At 36.7% G+C, this 26,843-nt stretch overlaps 1 long non-coding RNA gene across 2 annotated transcripts in view; it reads left to right on the forward strand.

The window, feature by feature from the left end:
• The window catches only part of LOC146767732 (uncharacterized), a 67,564-nt gene extending 43,934 nt beyond the window's left edge, over positions 1-23,630 (forward strand). The window contains exons 2-4 of one of the 2 annotated variants that reach the window (XR_014955008.1): positions 17,243-17,410; positions 21,651-21,690; positions 23,466-23,630. This is a non-coding gene — a long non-coding RNA (uncharacterized LOC146767732). The remainder of the gene's footprint in view (positions 1-17,242; positions 17,411-21,650; positions 21,691-23,465) is intronic. The other variant, XR_014955009.1, reaches the window with a different exon arrangement.
• The last annotated feature ends 3,213 nt before the right edge of the window (positions 23,631-26,843 follow it).

Below are 26,843 nucleotides of genomic sequence, written 5' to 3' on the forward strand. Positions count from 1 at the left end.
GAGATGTTAATTACGCTGCTGTGCTGGGCATCATTAAAACTTGTAACACTGGGAGGATTCGCTGCTCCTTCAGTGATCCAACATCAGGCAGCTCAAGGAAGCTGTTTCAGGGTTTCTTTTTCATGGTTCAAGATGAAAGGCGCTTGCTTCAAATGCTCTTTTTGCTTCAAACATTCTTTTCAAAGTAAAAAGAAGCAGCTGTTTTGACACCGTTGGCCGATGATGGAGTTCTGTGGTTTTATGGAATAAATAAAATAATGCCGTATTAAATTCTTCAGGCATTCCTGCATGTATCTCACACTCATATGGATAAGGGGGACTTGTTTTATATAAATTTTGATCACATTCCAGGAGTGGAAGAAAAGGAGAAAGCAAAAACTTGGGACAGTATATTACGTGTGTACATGTAACAGAATTCTACAGAGCAAATTACAGAAACTGCTTTTTAACAGACTAGGCAGAGTCCCAGTGATCCAAAGCTTATAAACTAGCATGGAGCAACAAGTTCTTTCCAGTCAGCACTCAGCTTGATCTGAAGGCTACTATTTTTCATCTTAGGAAAAGTGGAGTGACAACATGAAAACAAAGTCAGCAGTTAGATGTGCTTTTAGGAAGGTGTAATCCCTTTTTAATACCTTTTAATGAAACATTATACATGGAAAATAATCAGCAAGGAAAGCCAAGATCAATAATTCCTAATATTTACGTGACACTTGCAGCTATTGCACAGTTTGCTTGGCTTGTGTGTTAAGCTTTTCCTTCAGCCTAAATTTGACTTTTAATTAAATTATGTGCCCTTATATTGTACATTTGAAGAGCATGACTTTCACAAATGCCTTACAATAATGTAACCAAAATACCCGAGCTGCTGGTACTCTAATCACTGTCATGGCAAGCTAATTGTTACAGAAAAGATGTATAAGATCTAGTTAAGTCATCAAGTGTGTGGACTTTATTAAATATTAAAGTTCTTGTTAATTGAAATGGATTATTACTTGCTTAGTCACATTTTCTCATCTGTAATGCCAGTTTCTGAAGCTTTTAGATATTAGAAATGTCCACTATATGTGAAGAATTGCATCCAGTTCTCTCCAAAAGAGAAACACCTGACTCATCATCTTATTATCTTCACATTTTTGTCCTCCTGTTTTTACAAAAGATTATGTGACAAAGAAGGGAGTGGAGTGCGCTGTGAAATATTGAATTATATATTTTTAATGAGCATAAAGTTGAAGGAGCTGATATAGTAAAGTCTAGCGTTATGAAAAGCAATTTTTCGAGTAGTTAGAAAATGAACACAGATACTCTATGTATTCCTCCTGTGGCAGCTTCTTAATTTATCTCTAAATGTGAGAGGTCAATTGTATCAGAAATCAGTGAGTTATTTTTTTTGCTGTGCCATACTTATAAAAGCTAAAATCCTACCTTTGTAATCTGGCAAAACAACTGTTGCTTTGTTTGAACAGCAGATTCATGTGCCCATATAGCACTAATCTGAATTTCAAGATAGTCTATTGAGAAGGATGCTCAGAACACAGACTGAAAAATTCTTTGTGTTGGCTAAAATATCAGAAGGATTTTCGGTGCACTAAGATTTTATTTGTACTTTAAAGGATTGTCAGAGTCTGTGATGAAAATTGTTGGGTAAGGAAAACCTGCTAAAATTGTATGGCAGATTATGCAGGAAAGGGTAATTCACACCAAAATATGTACGCAGTTAAGTGAAAGCAGAGAAAAACATTCTTCTTTACTAAGCATTAAAAATAATAAAACCTTCATTATCCCAGTGCTCCTGAGTGCATTAATAAGATTGGACTGGTGGAGGAAAAAAGCCATTATATCATCTACTCTGCTCCCATCACAGGCAACTATGCAAGACTAAGAAATCTTCTAACCTGTTATAAAATAGTCAAGACCAAAGAAGAAATTGAAACCTATATAAGAAGAGATCAAAAGTTATCAAGAAAGTGCTCAGGATTCCAGAGCCTTGGATCAGTTTGTGAATTGTTAAGTAAGGCTCTGACAGCCCTGATATTGACCAAATATAGAGGACAAAAATAAATGTTTCAATTATGTTTTATTGACTTTACACAAACTCAAATCAGGAATTTAATTACTTGCAAGTTTTGATTTCTTTTAGCATCTGTTCCCTTAACCTGTAATGTAAGCTGCAGAAATTGTTTGCAAAATTTTCACTTAGGGAATATTTGTCAATTACTTTTAATCTTTTACCACATTTCTATGTAGAAAGTATTTATTCACGATCACAACCTGTTAGAGTTGAATGAGGAAAATATAACTAGTCAGTCTGAAATTTCATCCATTTTCTGTCAATTGTCTAGAAATAACTTCACTAGTAATCAAATGCTCTCCTGTTAACGCCACAGCAGCCAAAATGATAATCCATAAAGGCAGAAAGGTGAGAAAAGCTTGTGACTTCAAAAAAAATCTGTCTTTTCTATGCCTCTTACCTGTATTTTAGTGAGAGGAACTAATACACAGGTGTTGAATATGTTTATTAAAAGCATAAATTATATGGTTCTCATCCAAAATATTAACAACACTAACAAATTATGAATAAAATCTCCTTAACTGTATCCACCTCCAAAAATAAAGATCTGTATGTAAGGTTAAAAAACACTTGGTTTTTTAAAATTACATGTTCATATTTATTTTTATTTTTTAATTGGGCAGATAAACTCAATCTTCTTAAGTCTGTGTCTGAAATTATGCAGTGAGGGAATTTCTATCACAGAAACTTTCTCTTCAAAAATAATTCTCTGATTCAAGTTTGAACAAGTTAAGGGAAATCCTATAATGGTGTGCAAGGTCTACAAATGATCACATCAGTTCCTTCTGGTTTCTAGTGCACTAATTGTGAGGTCTGAAAACTTAGCTTAAAAATAAAAGCTGAGATCCTCACAAAACATCTAACTCCTAGTGCTGATGCTTTAGTAAAGCCTCCAAATATAAGAGCACTGTTGTAAAAATTGTCAGAGTGATGATATTATTGGCAGGCTTCTGATGAGAGTTGTCTTTGCTCTCCAGGGTTCTCCAGCTGAGTGTTCTGATGTGAGATTGTCACTAAGACAGGAGCTGTGTAACTAGTCCCAGTGGAATTACACTATTCTTTCTCAGGATAAAAGGCCTCCCATATTCCATTATGTGATTTTAGCTTTTCCCCAGGTAATGGGAGAATGCTGGTAAAGGGATGCCCATTCTCATCGTGGTTGTATAGAATGATGCTTCCATATTTGAAGAGTGCATAAAGACCTTTCCTTATTTTTCTAACAGCCTGGTTTCCTTCCCTTTCTCTGTTATTTGGATGATTTTTAAAACTGCCAGAGGTCAGATTTGTCTGAAGCAGCTTGGTTATAGGCAGGGGACACGAAGCTGGGCTCAGTAAATGTGTGCCAGGCTCTGTAGAGAGTACAGTGACAGAAAATACTTTACACTGCATGGACATGGGAGAAGTGGGGCAGACTGAGGATACATTTGTGTGCATGATGGAATACAATTATTTCCAGTAGAATTCAGCTGTTCAAAGAATCTGAGCCCATAAGGTACGACCTTCGTTCTGCAGAGCTCTTGGAACTCTCTTAATTCCCAGAAGTTTCTCCTAGCCTGACTGCATGTAAAAGTGGCATACAGAAGCAATCTCACTGAGAAAAATAACTACAAGTATTGTTGGTTTCACTGATGCTTTAAGAACTACTATTTATCTTCCACAATTTGTTTATTGGGCTCTAAAGTTTAGGCCATTCATCAGTATTACTGATATTTCTATAGCTTGAATGGCTTTTTTGAATATAGTGTTCAAAGTACTGTATATTCTTAGTTTTAACAGCATGCCATTACAAATCTCTTATTGCACTTATATTCAAAAATATTACAGGAAAAATACCTCTCAATTGGTGTTTAAATCTAACACCAAGACAAAGCTCTGTAAAGAAGGACAGAAGAAAGACACACTCAATATAAGATTATGTTATAGTCTGTGACTTGGACACGCAGTCAGGAGATAAAATCCATGTAAGGAATTTAGACATACCCTTCTGGAGGACTGGGCTTGAAATGAGGAAAAGAAAAACAGAAAAAAGCAAGTCTCCAGCACCTGATGGAGACTTAGTAATGTGAGCATTGCCAAAAGCTGCTCTTCTTTTCAAAACCTTCATTTTGAGGGTGCAGAAGGGAAAGCCCTTCCTGTAAGGAAAGTCACAGGCTAATGGTCCTTTCTGAAAGAAGGTTAATCATATTGCCTCATCCTAAAAATAGTGCTTATGGGGAAAATATTTCTGCTTTGAGGAAATAACATCTTTCCCTTGAGCCAAGCTTCTGTAGGGTAAAAATGGGATGAGAAATAAAATCTGTGTGTTTTATTGGACTGTTAAAATTCAAGTACTACTTCAGTAAACGGTTTGCAACCAGTGGAAATTTATGTTAAAAAGTAATTATATGCTAGTTATAAAAACATAATGTGATTATGCGTATGATTTATGTGGTCATTATAAAAATTTGCCAACCTTACTTTGTGTTTGTAACACGATCTATATTTTAATTGTAGACTTAAAAACTACTTTAAAAAATCTAACAACTTCAAGCTATAAAATACAGCCCACATTACTAACCTTTTTAACTCCATGAGAGAGTCAATGAGGTTTGAGTAACTGCATGCTTGGTGGTCTGATCTTAGAATTGTGCAAGCCTAAAAAGTGATTTTTAATGAAAAGATAATAACTTGAAGGAAAATCAGATAACATTCTGTGGGCTCGACTGAATGCAATCAGTACCTTAGACAAATAAATGGTTGGGTGAAGATGATTGTGAGTTACCACTGTGATGTGATCACAAAAGCTCAAATGTATATTTGGGGAAATTTAATTTGCACAGATACTTGTGGGTATTAATTCCAAATTAATAATTTATCCCTTGTTAAAATGTTAAGATAATAAAAAAAATTGGATTTGCCATTATACTTCTTACAGATTCATCTGTACCTAAAAAATAAAAGGCACCAAAAAAAACAAGTGCATGCTTAATTATTGAATTCTTTCATCTGATTAGAAGGTAAGATGCAAACTGTTTACTTCAGATAAATTCCACTCAAAAGCAAGAGAAATATTTGGGAAGGTCAGAGGAGATGTGAAAGATGGAATTAAGCTGAAGAAAGGAAAAATTAGATGAAATATAAAGTCACAACTCTTTCTTTTATTTCAATAAAAGTATTTTTCTCTCACAGTAAATCGGGAACATCTGTCTCTCTGCTCATTCACAACTAAGCACTGAGATACCTGCTGTAGAGAGCAGTTTTATATTGCCAAGGACAAATAAAATATGATCTAATAAGCTTTTTCTCATCACAAATTTCTTTTTGTGGTACTTTAATCTGGTGATTTGGAAAATTGAAAAGAAAATTGCAAACAAGATGAATACTTGGTTTGAATTTGATTCATATTTTTGCTATTTCTCCTCATGGCATATCTATAATTATATTCTTGTGAATTTTCAGAGATTGAACTCCAATTTCTCAAGTACTTTATTAAGCCATTGACCTGCATCACTCACAAACTCAAAGCCCAGTTGTATAGAGTAGAACCTGAAGTGTTTTAAGAGCTTTTCTGCTCTTGTATGACTGGGTTTATCCAAAGCAGAAGGAAAAGTCATTTACTTTAGTATACTTAACACTGCTGTTTTTCTTCCATCAGAGTAACTGTTGTTGGGTTTAGAAGAGACTCCTTGTGCCATTTATTTTTGTGCCTGGGGAGGTAAAGGCTATCCAGATTTCTTTTTCTGGTAGCTTTTGTCTGGGAGCAATTCTTGGATTTATTTGAGCTCAATTCTCTTTATGTTAGCTTGATGAGAGCAGAAAACTTTGAGCCCAAAGTTGAACAAACATGGGGCTCAGGGAGGAATGCAGTTCCAGTACCAAAAGCATGGTTGGAGAAATCAGTACCTCAATCAGCTTATTTGTGATAGCTACAGAAGTGCATTTTTCTTCAGAAATAAGAAAAGTTCTGTGCTTTTTGCCATGGTCAGATGTCTAGTTTTGATTTTCAAACATGAATCAATCATGTTTTCCTCACCTCTGATTGCCCCACTCTGTGTGCAATGGAGCAGCCTCTATTGGAGTCCTGCATCCAGGTTTGGGCAACACAATATTACAAAGATACTGGATGGAGAGCATCCAAAGGAGGAATAGGAGGATGGTGAAGAGTCTGGAGGGGAAGCCACATGAGGAGGGGCTGAGATTAGTGTTCATCCTGGGGACTGAGGGACACCAGACCTCATTGTGCACTTGAGCATCCTCACAAGGGGAAGAGGAGGAGCAGGCACGGATCTCTTCACTCTGGTGACCAGGGACAGGATTTGAGGGAACAGCATGAAGCTGTTTAGAGGATATTTATGTTGGCTATCAGGAAAAGGTTTTTCATCCAGAGGGTGGATGGGCATGGGAACAGGCTCCCTAAAGAGGCAGACAGACCATCCCCAAAAATGACACACGTGCACAGGAGCATTGTTCAAAAGCTTCTTGAACTCCATCAGGCTTGGTGCCATCAGCCTGGGGAGCTTGTTCCAGTACCCAGCCACCCTCTGGGTGAAGAAGCTTATTCTAATATCTGCTTAAACCTCCCCTGACACAATTTCAGGCCATTCCCTGGGTCCTGGCACTGGTCACTATGGGAGAGGTCATCCATCCTCCTCCCGTCATGAGGAAATTAGTGACTGTGATGAGGTTCCTCCTTCAGTCTCCTCTTCTGAACAAACCAAGTGACCTCAGATGCTTTTCAGACCACTTGCCTTCAAAGCCCTTCACAATCTTTCTTGTCCTCTGTTGGCCACTTAAGGTCTTTTTTTATACTGTGGCACCCCAAACTGCCCCCAGCACTGGAGGTGAGGCTGCCCCAGGGCAGAGCAGGACAGTCCCCTCCCTGTCCCAGCTGGCCACGCTGTGCTGGTGCCCCCAGGGCAGGGCTGGTTCTCCTGCCTCCAGGGCACTGCTGGCTCACATTCAGCTTTCCCTCTAGCACACCCCCCTTTTTGTGGCCCTGCTTTCCAGTACCTCATTCCCCAGTCTATGTATATCCCAGCTTGCCCAGTCCTATCTGTGCAATCTGGCACTTTTCCTTGTCAAACTTAATTTGGTTGGTGATTGTCCATTGTCTAATTTCTCGAGGTCTCTCTTCCTTTGAGGGATTCTGCTCCTCCCAGCTTTGTGTCATCTGCGACCTTGCTCAGTATCCTTCAGTCCAAGTCATTTATGCAGATGTTGAAGAGCAAAGGGACTTAAAACGAAGTTCTGTGGAACCCCACTAATGACAGATCACCAGTCTGATGTTATCCTATTCATTATGAATTATTTCTGGATAAAAGTGAACAATTTCCTAATTCTATCTAGATAATTTTTTCTTTTTAAAAATACTAGCTCTTTCACTTCAAACTGCAGAAATTTATTCTCATTTCAGAAATAATTAGGATCCAACTAACCTGTCAATTGCTTCAGTGATTGAAATCTCCACAGGCTGCTAAGTGGTTCTTGATTGTCCCAGCTGGCATCTGGAGACAGGTCTTTTTGTGTTTCTGGTCAAAGTCCATGTTTAGAATACAAATGGCATTTTCATGCATTAGCCAAATACAGGTCCTAAAGTTCTTTCATCAAGGCAAGTTGATAGTTCTGAAATCGTGAAACCATACAAATCCTGGCACTGTGATATGGATTCATTACAGCTGCTCGTGCAATTAAAAATTCTAACTGTGGTGCATTTTGCCCATGTTTATATATCTCAGAAAAATCATTAAAGGCCCAGTAGATGCAACTTCTTTAAGCTTAATCATGGTACCATTAACTAGGAAGCAATATATATGAGGAGTCAAATCAAATTCTCTGTTTGCTTGTGGTTAAAACTCATACCATTACTTTTTCCATTATTTATTCATTGTAAATGGGAACAATGGTTCTTTTTGCTTGCCTCTCTGTGTATATCATGGGAGATTTTTGACTCAGACATATAAGTATGATGAAGATGTTTAATACCCTCAGGTCTTTTTCATGCTGAAAATTAATGATTGTGCCTGTGAAATCACATCTCCTTAATTCTCCTAACAAGTGCTAAAAGGGTGGAGTTAGAGGAGTGGTATCCAGTGAAGGGACAAAACAGGCAAAGTCCATAAACTGAAATATAAGAACCACTTAATCTGAGAAAAAAAAGATTTCCCAAGAGCGCAGTCAAACACTGAAGCAGCGTTCCCAGGCTGGGTGTGGAGTTTTCTCCTTTCAGATTCAGAACTGCCCTGGACATGATCCTGGGTAGACCTGCATGAGTTTGCCCTGATTTGAGAGGGGGATGGACAAGGTCCCTACCACGTAAGCCCCTCCGAAATTCTGTGTTATCCTTCCTTGGAACTGTTGCATTTAAATGCAGCTGGTTTCAGTGGTGCAGCAGAAAACAACAGAGAAATAACTTTTTTGGGTTTTTTTAAATGAGGTGTGTTTCTTCATGCCCAGCTGAGTATGTAAGTCAGTGGCATTGTGAATTTATGTTGTTGTGCCAGTAATCTTTAACAAAGCCAATGTTTGATTTCAGCTGATTCCCCTTAAATTACTTGTGATCCTTTCCCTGTTTATTGTATCTGAATGTTCAGAATCTTGAACTAAACATTTGTAGTATAACACCCAGAGTTCTTGTAAAACATAACAGAAAGGTTTTTAAAAGCTCTTATTAGTATTAATGGGAGCTTAATACTTTGGTCAAGGAGGAGAAGGATCTTTTGTCAATGCGTGCAGACAGGCTACAAAATCATTTATTAAAGGAATTCTTAAGAGCTGTATTAAAATAAATATAGGTAATACACTGGTCACATTTCAGAGGTATTTTTACAAAAGTAAGATTTTAAAAAAGTGTGAATAATGTTTACTATAGCACGCTGTACTCTGTCCTAAAGACACTCTCTCTGCTACAAAGAGACACTCTATGCTATAACAACATGTGATTGGATGACATGGAAAAGTTGAGCATTATTTTAAAAGAATTTAGTCAACTTGTGGAGACTTCGGAGAAATTAAATATTTTCATCTTTTCTTCTCTGACAGCTGGAAAATAAAGTACACACTTTAAGTGCAGTGTCCTGCTTCAAAAAAATTGAAAAAAAAAAAAAAAAAAAAAGCCAGAATTGTGGTAATTTTCTGCACAATATTTTTTTACTTCTGTTGCAGCCGTGAGAATCACTGAAATATTGCAGTAAGGGTTGTGCTTCCCACTCTGCAAAAGTATGAAACATAATCTATTTTTTACATATAGCCCTGTCCCTACCACCTGTGTCTACTCTATTCTGCATACCTTTAAATAAGGATAGTTTGCTGTACTGCCTAATTCTGTACCAGTCTGAGTGTATTCCATAATGAGTTTTTAATTGCATATATAATGCTTTTTTTCTTTTTCTCCAGGGGCCATGGGGAACACTTAAATTGCAGCTTTTACAATAGGCTTTCAATGGTGTAAAACTGTTGTGGGTGCTCCTTTGATGGTGTGTTTCTTTAGACCAAATCTTTCTGTGTTTATTCACATATGAGTAAAAACCAAACAGCTTTTATATGTTTTATGTATTCCTGAAGATGCTTGTTTGTGGCTTGTTCCTTATTTTTTTTTTCTGAAATGCCCTACCCTGATGAAGCATGGGAATCTAAATAGGATTAAAAGTCCTGAGTCACAGAAATATATTCCCTGTTATATTCCTACTAAAATGACTCCTAATTTCCTACAGGAGCAGTTTATTGCTCACTCATAATCCACTTATTTTCCAACTTCAAAGGAATGACTTTTTCTGCTATTTTTTTAATTGTTGCTTGTGCGGTTGATTTTTTTTCCTCATCTCACTAAATCTGTGGGTTTTGGGGTACAATCAAGCAAAATGGGAAGGATGAAAAGAATTATTAACAAAATATACTTTAAAGTAGCAGATGAGGACATTGAGGTGCTTGAATGTACCTTGAAGAGGGCAACAAACCTGATGAAAGGGCAGGAAGGAGGGTGAGGAGTGATTTAGGATATTGTGTTTGTCCTCATTGCAAACAACATCAATGTTCTTTGCAGCTTCCTGAGGAGGGATGTGGAGAGGTGCTCACCTCTTCTCCCTGGAAGGATTTTGTATTACAAGGGGTGTCTTAGCAGCTCAGTTCTTTTTGTGCATAACATAAGATGAGTTGGATTCAAAAAGGAATATTTGTGTGTCTGTGTTATCTCCAAAACCCTTGATAACAGCTACTGCAATTTTTAGGAATAAATGTAAGATTGTTTTAACTTTAAAAATTTAAAACATAAAATGTTGTTATATTAAGCTCATCAAGAAATCTCAGTAATAAATTGGATAAACTTTAAATACTAATGGGAATATTATCTAATTTTGTCCACCAGGAACAATCAGATCTTTTGTTGGCTCATCATTAAGTGAACAATGGGAATTCATTCTTTGGTGCTGCTCTCACATTATAGAACCATAGGCTCATTAGCAGAATGTTGTGTGGTTCATTTTGTGTTATAATTATATCCAAGTGGAAGGTGTGACTATGGTCAGAACTCACTCTCTGGTGACTTCAGTGGGCTTGCCAGCAAACTGAATCCTGATTAGAGACCCTTCAGGCTGCTCCTTCTGGGATCAGTGGGAACAAGTGGCCACAATATCAAAGCTGGGCACACACATTAAATGGCTGGGATGTCTCATTCTGTCTTTTAAATTGTCCAGTTCAAAGATAAACACTTCATTCCCTGTAGCATTAATGGTGCATCCAGTGAATAATCACATTGCTGTAAGTTTTGAGATATTTCTGATAGGAAATTTCTGGCTCTGTAAATACCCAGAACAGGATAAGGTAGAAGAGTTGACAAAGAGGCATTTACAGATTGGGCTCCTCCTTACTTGGCTTTTTACTGCAAGTGAAGGTATAGAAAGCAAAAAGGGATTCAGAGAATATTTTGCTGGTTAAAGACAGGCATGACTCTCACCTTGACCACAAAGAAACTTTATACCTCTTCCCATAATATAATCTTAAAACCCTGAGGTTTTGCAAATTGTGTACCTGGAGCAACACTTATTCTGGAAGAGAGGATTCCACCTATCTGCATTATTGCTGCTTTCTTGAGCAGGCAGAAACTGCCATGTTGCCAAAACTGAGTGAAGGACATCTGCTTTCATGTTCTTTATGTGTATCCATCCCATTTTGATAAAATGTACACTTGATGATGATTAGCCTCTATTTTTCTTCATGTTGGTTCAGTATCTTTGTTTGATGTATTGATTCCCTATTTAATTTTTAAATATCTATTGTATCTGCTAGGAAAGTAATCATGTTTTGTCTTTAGACATTAAAAGAAAAGAATTATGAGTTTCAGAAAACCAGTAAATAATTAGTGTAGAAGCTACACTAGGCCATGACAGAAAATGCATGATAAATAAGCACAATGTATAATCTGCTGAATAAATAAGAAGCTGCATATTGGCATCATAGTAACCTTCTAAATTCAGCTGAACTACTCACGTTCATGTCACTATAATATAAAAACAAACTTGCTGTATCCTTGATCCAAATAGCAGATGTGAGACAAAAGAGACAGTATGTCCTTCAGCTCTGACAAGAAGCTTCTATTTATCAGATAAATAGAAGAAAAATGTAGATGGTTCTTTCTTGGCTGTCTGCTCTAATGTATCATCATAAAGTTTTGAGACTGCTACTGCAAAGCAATTGTGATGATATACGGGTGATTCTCTTTTTAAAGCGGTAGTTGAAGAAAAACATTTCAAACATTAATAACTCTATGCAAACAGGGACTCTGGTGTGTTACAAGAGCTGATGCCATTGAGTGCCATGCTGCAGAAGGCCTCATGCTGGTTGCTGTCTTCTCATTCTCCTTTTCACCAGGGCACGTGTGCAGCACCAACCATCTCCTGGTTTAGTGGCTTCAGACTTGCTCTTACACATTTCTGACCTCTTGTGACATCAGTTCACCTGGGGACACCAGCAAAGTCCTGCAAAGGTGGTGCTTGGCCAGGGCAAGAGTTTCTGCACCGTGTGTAGAGAGGAGTCAGAGACCCTGCTGGTCTGGAGGCAAGGCACGGGTGGCACAGCCACGCCCTGGGGGGCATTGGAGTAACGTGAGAGTGACAAGAAAAACCCAGGAAATCAGTTTTGAAATCTGTACAACCTCATTTATGTCTGTGGAAGATCCTCCTCCTCTGCCTGTCATTTTTTTACTAAGATTCTCTTGGTTTTTTTTAATTAAGCTTCAGAGACTGCTATTAACAAAATGCAAACATAGGTTATGCTTATCCAGTACATCATTTCCTATCAGCTGCTTCACAGAGGTGTTCAGAATCTGGAAGTACAAAATTTATTGTAAAATCCAGGTTTTTTGCTTCCTCCCACTTTGCCTCTAGCTGTGCAATAGCTAATTTGAGTGAAACACTTAATTATCTATTAGCCAAGGCTATAATATAAAATTAGTCATGGACCTCTATGAAAAATAGCTAACAACTTTCTCCTCATAAGAAATGAAACACAGACTTGCCCATTTTTGGTATGAAGTGACTGGAGTAAAATCTGTTTGAATGACTGTATTAAAACTAGTCTGAAAAAAAAATCCCTACATTAAACCAGAAGAACCTGGAATGGAATGGCCATTTACTTTTTAATATTTATATGCCAAAGATTATTAATGCTTATGAAAGACCTCACCCTTCATTTCTAGCTTTAAATTTCTTAATACGTGGGTGGGATAATATGTAATTTCTCACTAGCCATAAAGGAGTTCATTAAAACACAGTTCAATTTTCAATTACAGAATTAAATACCATTTTTCAAAGCAATATGTATCAGATTATTCAGAGACACACATGTTTATAGTCATTAAACTTTAAAGCAGATGAATGAGGATTCACAAGGGGATTTTGCAGATGCATGGACAGCAGATACTAAGGTCAATGTGTGTATACAAAGCCCACAGCATCCCAAATCCAACAGCTGTGGACACCAGGAAAATACAAGGGGAATGTACCACAGAAAGTGGCTGAGAATGTGTGCTATTCCTAAATGGAATCTTCTATGGCTTTTGTCAGAACCATGGTCTTGATAAACTAGTGTTCTTAATGGGATATTTCTTGTGTTCTTAGTTAAAATCTTTTTTACTCTTCAAATAGTATAAAATGTGGAGATTTTAATGTGCATTTGCTTTATGCTCTTGTTCTTTGGTTAGTGTGGTTGTTTTTTGCCAGCTCACACATCACAGTGAAAAAAGAGAGGAAAAACTAAATGTACAAGGGCATAAGGTCTGCATAGACACCTTTCAGATATATCAGCGCTTCCGTGGTTTTGTTGTGAAATCTCCACTCTTCTGCAGGGCACCTCAATGAAAACAAGACTTGAAATTCCAAATCTGTGGCTTAATTTGGCGCCCTGGGCTGTTTCTCGAAATGCCTTAACTTCTGCTGGTCTTTGGATCATCTTTTGGGCTTTTTTCGGGGTCACTCATCACTGTGGGCTCAGGAGGCACCTCGGGCACACGGAGAGGGCTCCACTGCCTGGCAAACCAGGATGGGCTTGGTTGTGCTCACCGAGCCCAAACTGGGCAAGCTTTGTTTGACATTCTCCCACCTGCTGATTTCTGGTAATTTTTCTGTTTTCTTGTAGAGCCCAATGTGCAGCAAGAGGCAGGACCAAAAAGGAATAGCTGCAATGCTCACGTTTCCTGCCCCCAACTTTTTGTTCCTAATTATTCTGGGGATCTGCCAGCATTCCCCTATCTGCAGGACAGCACAGATGTCTGCATGCTCTGCACAGCTTTGAAATAATGTAGGGATAAATATTGGAATGGCCATCCAGTGCATGAGAGAAAAAGCTTGGGCCTCAAAAATTAACATAAATGAAAGGCTTGCTAAGTGATTTAAAGAATCCTTTGTGTCCTGTGCCCAGGATTTTTTTTTTTTTTAATGCTGCTAGTTTGCACTGTTATATTTTTATCCTTTTTCCTTTTCTTTCTTTCTTCCTTTTTGGATGCAAAATCTTTGCTTCATTGGCATTAATGTAATTTATTGCATTGATTATTTTAAGGATTTTTCTCTCCTATGTGAGCAGTGTTAGTTTTCTTTTTCTCTCAAAAAAAATCCCTAAAAACTTGCTTTTGTCAATTTATTAGTATAAGCCAGAAGCAAGTAGAATCCCATTATTGCTGATTGCATTCAAAAAGACAGCACATTTTTTTCACCTCTCTTAGAACATGAGCAAAGTTCCCATGTAGCAGGTGGTTGTAATTAGTTTGGAATTCAGTTTGGCTGGCAAATTCCTTCCTGTTCATTGCATAATTTCACTGCTACGGTCCCAAAACAGTGGTGGGTAACAGCAAGAGAAGTCTCTGGTACTCTGGTATAAATCTTGAAGAATTTCCCCTAAGTCCTGCTAATGCAAGCTGTTACTCTGAAAATTAAAATCATGCAGGTTTGGGGGTCTCTGACACTCAGGTCATGAGACTGAATGATTAAAAAAAAAATCCCTTCAGTAAACATAATGCACAAAATGTGAATTATCTCACTGGTTTTTAGCTGACCTCTGTGATGCAAAGAATCATGTAAAGTCTGACATCTCCACCTGTAGTTCTCAGTGGGAATCACATAAACCACACTTCTTGTCCTTATTTTTGAGGTGTGCTGCACGATATTCCACAGAATTTTGTGACAACAATAAACAGAGACACTTAGCATCAGCTGAAATAGTAAGAGAAATCATTCTGAAAACCCTTGTGAGGTGGCTGCCCATGCACAACCACGTGGGAAATGTGTTACACTGGCACAGAAAGAAGCTTATTTTGAATTGATGAATAAGTCTTGCAGAATGATGCAAGGTGGACTTTCCTTAAGTACTGATATTTTGTAGGCTTTCCCGGGTTCATTGATCTTGCCAAAAAATGATCATAAAATCAAAGACATGCTAATGCTTTGCAACAGAAGACAACATTTCTCAAAACTGAGATGTTGGCAGTGACGCATTATCGATGTTCTACTAAAACCAATCAGTTGGCTTTATTATTCAAATAGGTAAGTGTTGATAAATTATTCAATTATAAAGTGCATTCAAAGCCTGTGTTAGATTAAATGGGTGGCTGTATATCTGCTATAAAAGATAAATCACAATACGCTATTAACTGAGTAAGTGAAACACAGAATTGCCAAACTTTGATTCCCTCCAACCGTTGAACACTTTATTTCTTCATTCCTAACCCCTGTATTTGTGATAAGGATGTTTTAACAGATATTCTAAATTTTTTCCTACCACTAAAGCTGAATAAAACCCTCAAATTTCTCATTAAAAAATGGTGGTTTATCTCCACTGGGAAGCTCCTCACAGGGAATGCCCTGGTTTTTGCTAAAGTTGGCCTTGCAAATCCCTCAAAATCTGGAATTTTGCCTATTTTATTCGTACTGTTTGTCATGACAATTTCATAAACATCTCTGTAAGAGGAGGGAAATTTCAGTGGCTGTAAATGACTGAATGACTTAATTCAAACACCATGACTACCAAAAAAAAACCCTCCACATCTGAACCTGCAGCCCCATTGTCTCTTTGAATCGTGCCCACTGGCTTTTACTCTTGTGATGGACAGTTGCATTTTCCACATATGTGGTGTTCTTTATACTAATCCTCAGTGCACTGCTTCACTGTTTGAATCATTCTCAGGCTGAATCCTGAGAGCAGTCCCCACCACACTGCTTTATTGTCATTACCAGTGGGCTGAACAGTGGCCTAGGTGCTTCAAAACCATCAAATTCTTTGAATTACCTGAATTTTTATTGTCAGCTGACTAAAAAGGAGACCCTCTCCACACTGGTATTAATTTTCCATTAAGATTTTCTTTTGTCTTTCAAATATTTCATAGAGTTTCAGTCAGTAAAACGATGCCTCCTTTTGTCATTTTCTTTACAAACTGTCAAGAGCTTTCTTTCCAATTCATGTTTCTAATAAACTGTATACAATAGCTTATACTGAAGGAGAAAACTGATCACTTGATGTAGGTTTATAAAGACCACTGTGTCATTTTATCTTCCACAAAAGTCCCACTGTCACTCAATAAATAGGATTTAACTATAAAACATGACCACAGGGTCTGTCCAAGATGCTTTCTTGAGATAAAATCCTCATTAAGTTAATGTAAGATCACTGGCTGTAGCCTACATTTTATTTTATATAATGAGTTCCTTTTTATACAGTAAACTTTATGAAAGAAGAAATTATTGGCTCACAGGGTAGAGATGGATGAATATAATAACACTTCTGCTGGAGGGATTTATGATGTATATTTAGCATCACAGACAACGTACTAAATCACTGCCACAGCCAATGTGAAAGATACATTAGCTGTCGTTTGTTTTTACCAGCTTCTCTAAGTCCTTTTCAGATGTCATTCTAGAGATTTCTAAGTCAGTCTCACTTGGTGTTATTAAAGAGTCTATTATACATTCTAGTGCTACTCTAAAACATGGCAAATTATTTCACTTTCATTGTGTTTGATACCATGAATATCTGCTCCTTCTTCTATGCTATTTATTCCAGATAGAAGAAACCTAGTGCCAGTGTTATGAGAACAACACACTAATTGGAAAGACAGATAAAATGTTTGTGAGAAATGAAATAGGGACAAATTTTCCTGTTTCCTGGGATATACATGTAAACTGGCAGTGTATTCTTTGGTCACATGTTAATACTGAAACAAAAAAATAAATTATTAGTTTGGAAAGAGCTTAGAAGGGCAAATTCAGTATTGTGGTACATGAGCTATGTCCATGATGTTGACTATGGCAATATCTGTAATCAGAAGAATGCTTGCAATTGGATTTTTGGGTGGAAACTTCATAGCAGCATCTATGGCCAGTGTTTGCTCACAAGTAGAGATGCCACAGAACACTTCGTAGTATCTTTATGCTGCTCAACATGACCAGATGAAAAAAAAAAAAATAATAAGGCTTTGAAATAATGGAGAAGTTTGTGAGACTTAAAAACTCAAAGAATGAAAACTATTACTGTTATTGTTACTAAACTAAAACTCTCAGCTCACATTCTTCAGTTTGTGCACCTCTAGTAACAAAATAAAGTACATCAAAATTCTCCTTTGGTCAAGAGTGTATCCATCTGATGCAACTTCTGTAGCTTGGAAAAGACTTAAAAATCAATTAAGAGTGTTTTGTAATGTGTGGCAATGTCTTCCAGGTACCTCAGAGAGGCTGGAGTAGCAGAAATGGCCTCAGTTAGGGGGGAAGACACATTGAGAAGAGGCCGTGCACTGGAGTGCAACACTAAAACCCAAGACTGGAACCCAGTAAATCAAAGTTTATCTTGGAGCTCAGAGGCAAATGTATACAGCACCATCACTACCAGGTGTGTGCTCTTTTAAGTAATATTTTGCTTGATCTTGCTCATTCATGTGGGATGTGTTCTGCTGAGGTGCATGGACACATACATGACTGGTTAATAATAGACAATTTTGCCTATTTGTGTGTAAAGGCTTCAATTATTTTCCAGCTTGTCCAAATATGTTTTCCCTTTTTTTCTTTAATGCTGTTACTTTAAGAGGTATTGAGATATAATTGATTGCTAGGATTAAGCCATACCCAAATGACTTTCAGGTATTTGTTATTCATGGTGTTTTCCTCATTTTAAATTAACCTTGGATGTTTATTGCCAAAGAGAAATATTTGAACTGTCTGGCAAAGTTTTATAACACACAAGAAACTTGTCACTGTGGCGGAGAAAGTAGGGGACATCAGTTATTAAAAAAACAACTTTATTTCATCTCTTTTACTGTCACCTAGTCAAAAATGTTGCAGTTCTGAAATGTGGATTTGTTCCACAGCTGCTGATGGTTTCCTCTGGCATAAGCAATCTATAAAGCAGTGTCTCTGTGGCTTAAACATGTAGATTAGTCTGAAGCTTAGTGTAACACAGCTACTAGCATTCTGAGCTCCCTGAGAAGAAAATGGCAAACATCTTTTTCATTTTTATTTTTGTATTTCCACACTGGCTGTTGTTCATCACAAAGAATACAACGTGCCCCAGGCCATTTATTGGGAAATCCCCACAGGAAAGGCTCAAGAAGCATGTTTCTGTTTTCACTCAGGAGGAATCCTGATGAGAATTATGCAAGTGCGATGACAAAATGAAGGAGGAAAGCTGTAAATCAGTGTTCAGATCTGAAAACATGGTTTTTGCATTTACTTTTAGCTTTTGAAAAGCAGGCACAGACATGGTGATTGGTGCTTTGTGCACATTTGCAGTATCACTATTGGCAGCTTGCTTTTTATGGGAAAAATGTCCTCTGAGGACCAGATTCCTCTTTGTCTTCATTGCCTGAGGACAAAAACATCTAGGATAAGTAAGATAGCAGGAATTAAATAATTCCAGGTCCCATTAACTCTAATGACCATAAAGCACAAATAATGCACACTCAAACTAATAACTATTTATAATGATTTCTGAAACTACATTATGAAGTCTGAAGTAAACTCAGATTAAAATCAGTATTATGTCACATCAGTAGCGATGTGTCTTCTGGGGTCAGCATGGAATACAGAAAATGGTTATAAAAGACTATATTAGTTAAAATCTGTTAAAGCCCTTTTTTCAGTTTTAGGTCTCACTGTGATTGCAAAGCATCATTATAATGGTGTTGTGAGTATATACATATATATATATATATATGTGTGTGTGTGTGTGTGTGTGTCACCTATATGTACAAAGAGAATGTCAGTATTATCATTTTAGTACTGTGATCCAATGAAAAGCTTGAATAGAACGAAAAAGATGAGAGAGATGAGAAACCTTGCCCCAGGAATAGAGGAAGTAAACCTCTGTTCCCAGAGATAAATGAAGAGAACTTTTGTTTCTACGCTGGAACAGCTCATCCTTAAAATTGCTCAATCAAGCAATTAAAATCAAGTAATTGAGAGGATGAGTTGAGATGACCCATGTTGGGTAGTTGTGGGGAGACTACCAAACTCTGTGAGAGATTTAATGATTGCAGATTTCCAGGCAGCTGCCATTCATGAAAATTAAAAGCAGAAGAGAACTGTTTATTGTGGGAAAGTCTCCACAGAATGGGAGGAGAAACTCTTCTCCCTGAGAGGACTGAAAAAAGATTATTTTAGAAATGGTAAACTGACTAAGAAATACCAGATTCTGTCTCTTCACATTGTCAGTGGGAAAAAAAAAAAAAAAAAAAAGAGGAGATAGGGGGAGGAGAAGTGTTCTAAAGGTTTATTCTCATTCTTAATATTCTTTTAATTATGTTACTAAAGTTTATTTATACCCTTTAAAGTTTAGTGCCTACTTTTGTTCTTCTCCTAATCCTTATCTCACAACAGAAAATGAATAAGTAATTTCAGTGGTGCACTGGCATTTGTCCAGCTCTCAACCCACCACATACTTGTATAGATGTACAAAATGAACAGATTTTACAAATGGATTCCAGTTTCTTAATTGTCTAGGAAACTTATTTTCTTCTGCTTTTGAAAAAAGAACACATTTATTTTTCCCATGCTGTATACATACACAAATGTGGCAAGCAAAATCAAAACATATTTCTGGCACTGTGAGTACAGAAAATTAACACTGAATTTAACAATTTTGGATAATTGTGTTTGTTGAGGCTTTGGCATATGTTGAATTTGCTATTAAAAAAAATCTGTTGCCAACAACCATTCCATTTACAGTTTACTGTTAAGTATGACTTCAGACAATGAAAGCTGTATGAACATTTTTGCATGTGGATTGGCACACTAAAAGTTGTTATAAGAAGAGAAATCAAGCAATACTGAAATTACCCTATATAATTCACAATTTTTACTAGAAAGAGATTGCACATTCTCCTTAGTAAAACATTCAAGTCTGACAGAAGTGCAGGGAATGGATTTTTCTTTTTAAATGGTGAAAAAAGAACAGAAAAAAAAGAAAAAGCAGTCACAGAGTAGTCAGATAAGATTTTTCATCTATGGACTTTCACTGCACTTTTCTTCAGCTCAGTTGGAAATGATTCAGTGAGTGAAGCTGCTAGCAATGAAGTGGGTGTTTCCAAGTGTCAGTCAACAGAAAAATGATGAAAATGCTGCAGAGCCCAATGCTGGTTTTCAGAGCTAGGAAGTGAAATGCCAGTGTCCTTTGTATTCAAATCAGCTTGGTCTCCTGTACTATTTTAAATGCTTGCAAATTTTTAAGAAGTTCAATATGAACAAAATGTTGAACTCCACAGTAGGGTCAGTGTTTTGTTCTATGAAATCCTGTAACTCCAAGAAAATAGTGCAATATCATTTATACAGACTCCACTGCAAGTATCTTGCTGTGCATCTGGTACCACAGCAGTGTCATCTGCTCCTCTGTCACAAGAATTTTTCTAAACTTGCATACTTCTAAACTCTCAGTTTTTATTTGAACCTACAAGAAAAAAATGCCAGGTAAAAAACTTAAATATATGGGATATTAGTAGTACTAGTAATAGTGGAGAAAACAATATGGAATGTTTTTTCACACAAGTGAACATAATAGCACCTAGTTCATTAATACATGTTAAGTGGCCACAATAAAAAATCTCTTTTAACGTTGCAAAAAAGAAGGGATGATTTCTGACTTTGTGCAGAATTAGTGAGTAGTGGTTTCATGGCTGATGATGTCTCTTTTGCTCACTCTACTCAGTCTCTACTCTCAAGCTTTTCTTCACTGGCACATATGGTCAGCAATTTGGTTTATCTGATAAAAAGGTCCAGAATCAGGGAAGAATAAAATTTCATATGAGAAGCTCATTTAGTTTTGCCTAACCTTTGTCTTATTTCTCTCCTTTTAGGAATAGCCATGATAGCATTGCTATTTCTCCTATTAGCAACCGTATTTGAAAGTCTGTAAAAAATCCTCATTTGGAAGCAGTTTGTATTGATACATAGATTTTAGAGATTCCTTATGCCTTAAAAATTTCTTATAACCACCTGAAAAAATGAGACATTATGCCAAAATGCATTAAGGGCTCCCAAGTCAAACCTCTTAACAGAGCTGTAATTTGCCATCTTTGCTGCTCCAGGGTACAACTGCATAGCTAAAAAGTGGAGGTGAAGAGAGGGTTAGCTGGATAAAATGTTTGTGAATTTAGAAATCTCAGTTCAGATAAATGGAGTTCTTATTAGGCTGATTGAGTTACACACTTGTATTTGGGATGCTCCACGTATATAAATACATGCTTAAATATTAATAATATAATGTTCCAGCTCATTCAGCCTTGTACAAGATTTGGTAGTTTATCAAATATGGCATGGTGCCCAAATGCCTTTTATAACTTTTAAAAATGATGTCAGTAGCCACAATGTTTAAAAAAAAAAAAAATGAAACTGGGAAGCCAAATTCTCCAAAGTTAGGATATGACATGATTTCAGTGTGACCTGAATTTTAACAATTTAACCTGTGTGCAGAGACTGTTTAAGGTCTGAGACTCCCAGATGATCTCCTACAGTCATGAAAGCCTGATTTCCAGAAGTCTACATTCTTCTCTGTATTGTAGGGTGGTGATGTAGGCTTCCAAGTGACTTCCAGCAATAATTTTAAATGTACTTTATATTTATTTTCTTTCAATTTATCACAGACCTGTTTGGAAAAGAACACCTGCTCCACCTTGCCAGTAGGTAAGTTCTGGTTAAGTCCTACTTCTCACAGAGTCATGACTGAGGAGCAAAAATAGTACAAATTGTTCATTAAAATGGCAAAACACAGCTAAAAACATAAACTGACAAAAAAGTGTTGTCAGTGAATCTATTTTAGCTGATACTGTGAAAAAAGATGTGGGCTCTGTTTCCAGCCTTGTCATGATACCTGTGTAAACCCTTGCCTGGATCAATAAGGCTGTCTTTGATTTTTGGTCTAAAAAAGGAGTACCGCTATGTGATCTTCTTTTTGAATGTTCTAGGTTTAAAAATATCTTCAGAAACTTAGGTGTGACATGTTTAATTTGAAGAAATTAAGGAATCAAATAGAATCATCTGTTTCTAAGTTTCCCTGGGAGGGTTATTTTGGTTAATTCCCTCTTTCTTTTCCAACTGCTGTGCCCTGTGAAGTCATTGAGGAGATCTGTGGTTTTCTTTCAGAGAGGAGGAAAATGGCCAAATGAGATTCAATTAATGGCTTTCCCTTTATTCAGCTGCAATCGTTTCAAGAGATTTGACTGATGTTTTGCTATTTTTACATTTTGTTACGTTCTTTGCCATTTGAATGAATTGTCAACATTATAATGTCTTGAATACTCTGTAAATTATATCATAAGCACTCCCACTTTGTTTACGCACTGAATTTTGATTGATCTATCCATTTTATGCTTCTTTAATTTATAACTCTCCTAATTTCTAATGGAACTAATCAAACCCCAAATTATTTAAAGCAAAGCAGTGATTTAATCTGTTATCTTTCATAGATGGCATGAGGTACTAAAATCCAGCCCTGTTTCAAATGGTTCTGAGAATTGACATGACTAAATATAATGTGAAGATGCTTTATTTTGCCAGTTTTGTTTTGGTTTTTAATGAGCCTGGTTTAAATACATGCCTTCTCACTTAGGTGAAACTATCCCCTAAGTGTGTATGTACTGTTCTGTTTCTCTGATCCCAGGATAAATATAAATGAGTATAAATGAAATGATATAAAAAATATATAAATTAAAGGTGAGTGTGGAGGAGCCATCATGACCACAATCAATGGAGGAATTGTTACTGAGGCAAAAAGGGAGCTGGAAGTGTTAGTGATGTATACTGGAGGTGGATTATGCAGAGAGAAAAGAGGAACAAGGAAAACCCAGGGAAGGAGAAAAGGAAGAGAATGTGAGATAGAAGAGAAAATTTTCCAGTCCTTTCAATTTGAGACTAATCCTGCTTACATGCTTTCTCTTCCTGGCAGTCAGTTTTACTTCTTGCTCTTCCCCTTCACCTTTGCCCTCCAGAGGCAGGGGAAGAAAAAAGAAGGAAAAAACCAGAATAGATGGAAAAGCAAGAGTGAATTTTCCTCGTTGGCTCCCTGACTGTGAGATTGCTTCTCCTTTCAGGTGTTCTACTGTGCTCAGTGTTGTTCTGGAATTGCACTTTTTATCTTGGCAGCTGCTGTGGTGAGGAAAAACTGAAAATGGGTGTGACATACATGGCTAGTTTAAATTCTCCATGTAACTCGTCATGTTCCTAATGTGAGCAAATATATTTTGTCCAAGTTGGAGTATATCACAGGAAAAAAATTGCCAGACAGGACTCAATGTGCACAGGAACTGGCTTCATCCATAAACCAGACCAGTGTCAGAGATTGCTTATGAACACCAAGAATGAAGTGTTTCTAAATGTGTGACCTGGATTTTTTATTACCAGAACAATAATTTTTTTTCTTCACGAGCATTCTCATTCTCTTTTTGGTAAATCTTGTGCAGGCTCTTGAGTGGAGTTTTTTATCAGTGGAGAGCAGGCAGAAAATGTTACTGAATCTGAATAATGTTGGGCTCAGCTGAAGTGAACAGCCACAAAAGTGATTAGGCAAGGAGAGACTCGAGCCTGAACCACTAAATGAAGTGTGCCTCTTTACTCTTCAAGAAAAGGCATGTCTCAACTGTAAATATAAAGTTTGAAACTTAGGACAATAGAAAATACACCATTTTATTTTATAATGGTTTAATGTTCTAGAATTAGCAAGAAAATTATAGGCACCTAATTTTTGCTGCGTTTTTAGAAAATGAATCAACAATATGAATGTCAGAGATAATTATTTTCATAACATTTCTATTTCTATTGTTTTCAGCCTGTTGGCTCACTCTGTTGGCTCTGCCCTTCTTTAGCTGCCAGGTAGTTGATTTTTTTTTTTTCCCCCCTACATCGTTGATTACCCTGCCACAAAAATGAAAGGAGCCTCATCAGATTTTATTTTAAGTCTGGGAACTTTTCCTACCTCTTGAACCTGAATGAATATTTAAGCAACTCATAATGCAACAATTGCTATTCTGAGGGAAAATAAAAAGCAATTCTCTGCTGAACATCCCTGTAGCCTGATGGAAAGGTAATGGCACCGCTGCAGACTAGAATAAAATCAAATCCTAATTGTTTTGGTGAATTAGACTTCCTAGCAAGTCATACTTCAATCTCTGCATAAATTAGAGGCCTTTACTCTTTTCAAATTCCTGTGGGGTTGCTGTCTTTGGCTTCCATCTACTTCCTTCAGCCCAGCTAGCAAATGCTTTTGAATAATGCCATGATATTTCCATTAAAGAATTCAGAGCTGCTGAGAAGAAATGTGTCAGGCTGTTGGTTGAATTCAGTCGAGGTGAGTTGCAGCAATGAGCTGAGGTTTGGCAGGTTCCTCAAGCACTCGAAGGGACGTTGGTGAATGCGCCAAGGTCCAGGAGCCAGGGGCAAAACTATTTATCCACAGTGCCCACGGTCAGAGCGAGCTGGAATTCTGAATATTCCAAATGCAGGCTCTGGGACTCCTGGCTGAAGAAGGCTACAACAGGGACTGCAGCAGCTTTCAGGAAAAGGTCTTCACAGAGGTGAAAGAAGAAAAGTTTTAACATCAATTATTTCTTGAATAATTGTGAGCTACGTGATGGGAAAAGTATAGATATTCAAGAAGTTGCAATCTCAGTGTGTTCTTGGTTAAGCATGTCCTGCTTTTCCCATTTTTTCTGTTCCTAAATATTCCACATAAAAATATTCTGTACAGTGAAGTTGCTAAATAGTCTAGCATACTTAGATAAATAAGCTTTGGCTTATTTAACTTAGTAAATAGACTTTACTGAGGGTCTATGTTTTTTCAATAGAGTACTACTGTTTTGATTTTGTGTTTATTCAAGGAATATGAGGAAAGTTAGGATATTGTCAAAACAGAGTTCACAATTACCATCAATATCAAACCAATGGAATATATTGTAACAAAGAAAGAAGAAATTTCTCAAATTCTAATGGAGTTGTGTAGCTGAAACATGCAAGTTCATATTATAAGAATAATGTTCATCAGTCAGAGGTGCAGATTGTTGATTTGTTCACTCTAAAAGGTGCAAAGACTTAAGTATAATAAAAAAAAAGAAAAAATATTTTAAAAAATATTTTTAACCACTTTTATAAAATAAAACCTCCTGAATTCACATATAGGCACCCTAGAGTTCACACAAATCCTGATATTTATCAATCCACTTGGGTGACCTTGAAATAACCCTATCACCCTAACTCAAATCAGCTATAATCCTGGCACGTGGCAGGAAAATGCATATGTAAGAAGAAAAAAAACATAAGAAAAATGTTATTTTCTGGGGAGCTTGAGTTATAAAATGACATTATGGCTGTCAGAATCAAGGGCACATAGGCATGGCTCATGATGATTATGATTTATGGGAGCCTTAAAGAGGAGAAGTAAATATACATTATAAAAGGTCTGTTTTGCTATGATTAATCTAAGCACCCTCCTTGGGTTTGTGATGACAGAGGAAGGCAAAGTTGACAAGAACTTTTCCTTTTTTCCTTACCAATAATTTCAGTAACTTCTAATGTACAAATCCAGATTTAGAAGATGAACCTTTTGTAGCCTTTCGTTGTAAAGGATGAAAGCTAGTAGGTATAATTTGCAATAAATTTGAGGTCAAATGTGACACTAGATAGACATCTGCTGCAAATAAACAAAGTCACAGTGCACTACATGAAGATACTATTAGCAGGATACAAAATTAAAAAAGAACAGTCTCTCCACCAAAAAAAAAAAAAAAAAGAAAAACCCCTTCCTTTCAGCTGATTTTGACATTTGGCAGTCAGTTATCTTCCTTGTTTTGAAGCCTGCAGCAAAGTGATATCCTCAGCTGAAGGTCTATGCTGGTTTTAAATTTATAGCTTAGTGCATCATGGATGCAGCCAGGATTTTGTAGCAAGTTAAAAACTGTATCATGTTTTCTCTCTAATGAACTCTATGTGCTGTCTTGATACCTTTTTCTTATGTGGTTGTCTGAAAGTATTTCTTCTGAAGTTTTGTTATTTTGAAGCATGTACACATAAATACATTTTCTAGTAATAGTAAATCTTTCTTTTCTTTTCTAGAAAATAAAGAAAAATGCAGTTATAAGATACATACATCCATATGGCCAAATATCTGTGTCCATCTTGGCTATCCCATAAATGTCAAACATCCTACTTAGGATGGGATAGATAAATACACTGTGAAGATCTTGTTACATCAACAACTTGACTAGAAGAGGTAAATGCATTGTATATTTTTTATGAAGTATCAATGCAGTCATTGCTGGAACTTTTTAAAAATACTGCCATTGGGATGTGGGGTTTTTTCAACATCCAGTTTTAAAACCGACACTTCAAACCAACCAAAAAATCTTAAGCATCAGTATCTTAAAACAAGAGAGGTGCAGGGGTATTTCACCAAATTAGTTCAGTTTCTAGAGGATTACTTCTAGTTAGACAAGGGAGCTTACAAAGAACAGAAATCAGATAAATTAAAATAAAATTATACCAATAAATGTCACTAAAATTTGTATTAGAAGAATAGTAACAAACAATTTATGAATAAAGTTCTAGAAGTTAAAATACTAGAAAACTATCAGTGGAAATAAGTACTTTGTAACTATCAATCAGTGAAACTTCTCAATACTTTTATAAACTAGAGAAATGTTAATTTATTCTTTTTAATTTTGGCTAGCTGGTTAGTCTAGAAGCTGTTTGATGGAACCTTGGTAATACTTGGAAGATAATGAGAGGTCTTTGTAGCCACCCTGTTCTTCGAACAGACCAATGTTTAGCTAGCAAGAGTTTGATTTTGT

Source organism: Lonchura striata, chromosome 4 (assembly GCF_050655825.1).
Source record: "Lonchura striata isolate lonStrDom1 chromosome 4, ASM5065582v1, whole genome shotgun sequence".
Lineage (NCBI taxonomy): Eukaryota > Metazoa > Chordata > Aves > Passeriformes > Estrildidae > Lonchura > Lonchura striata.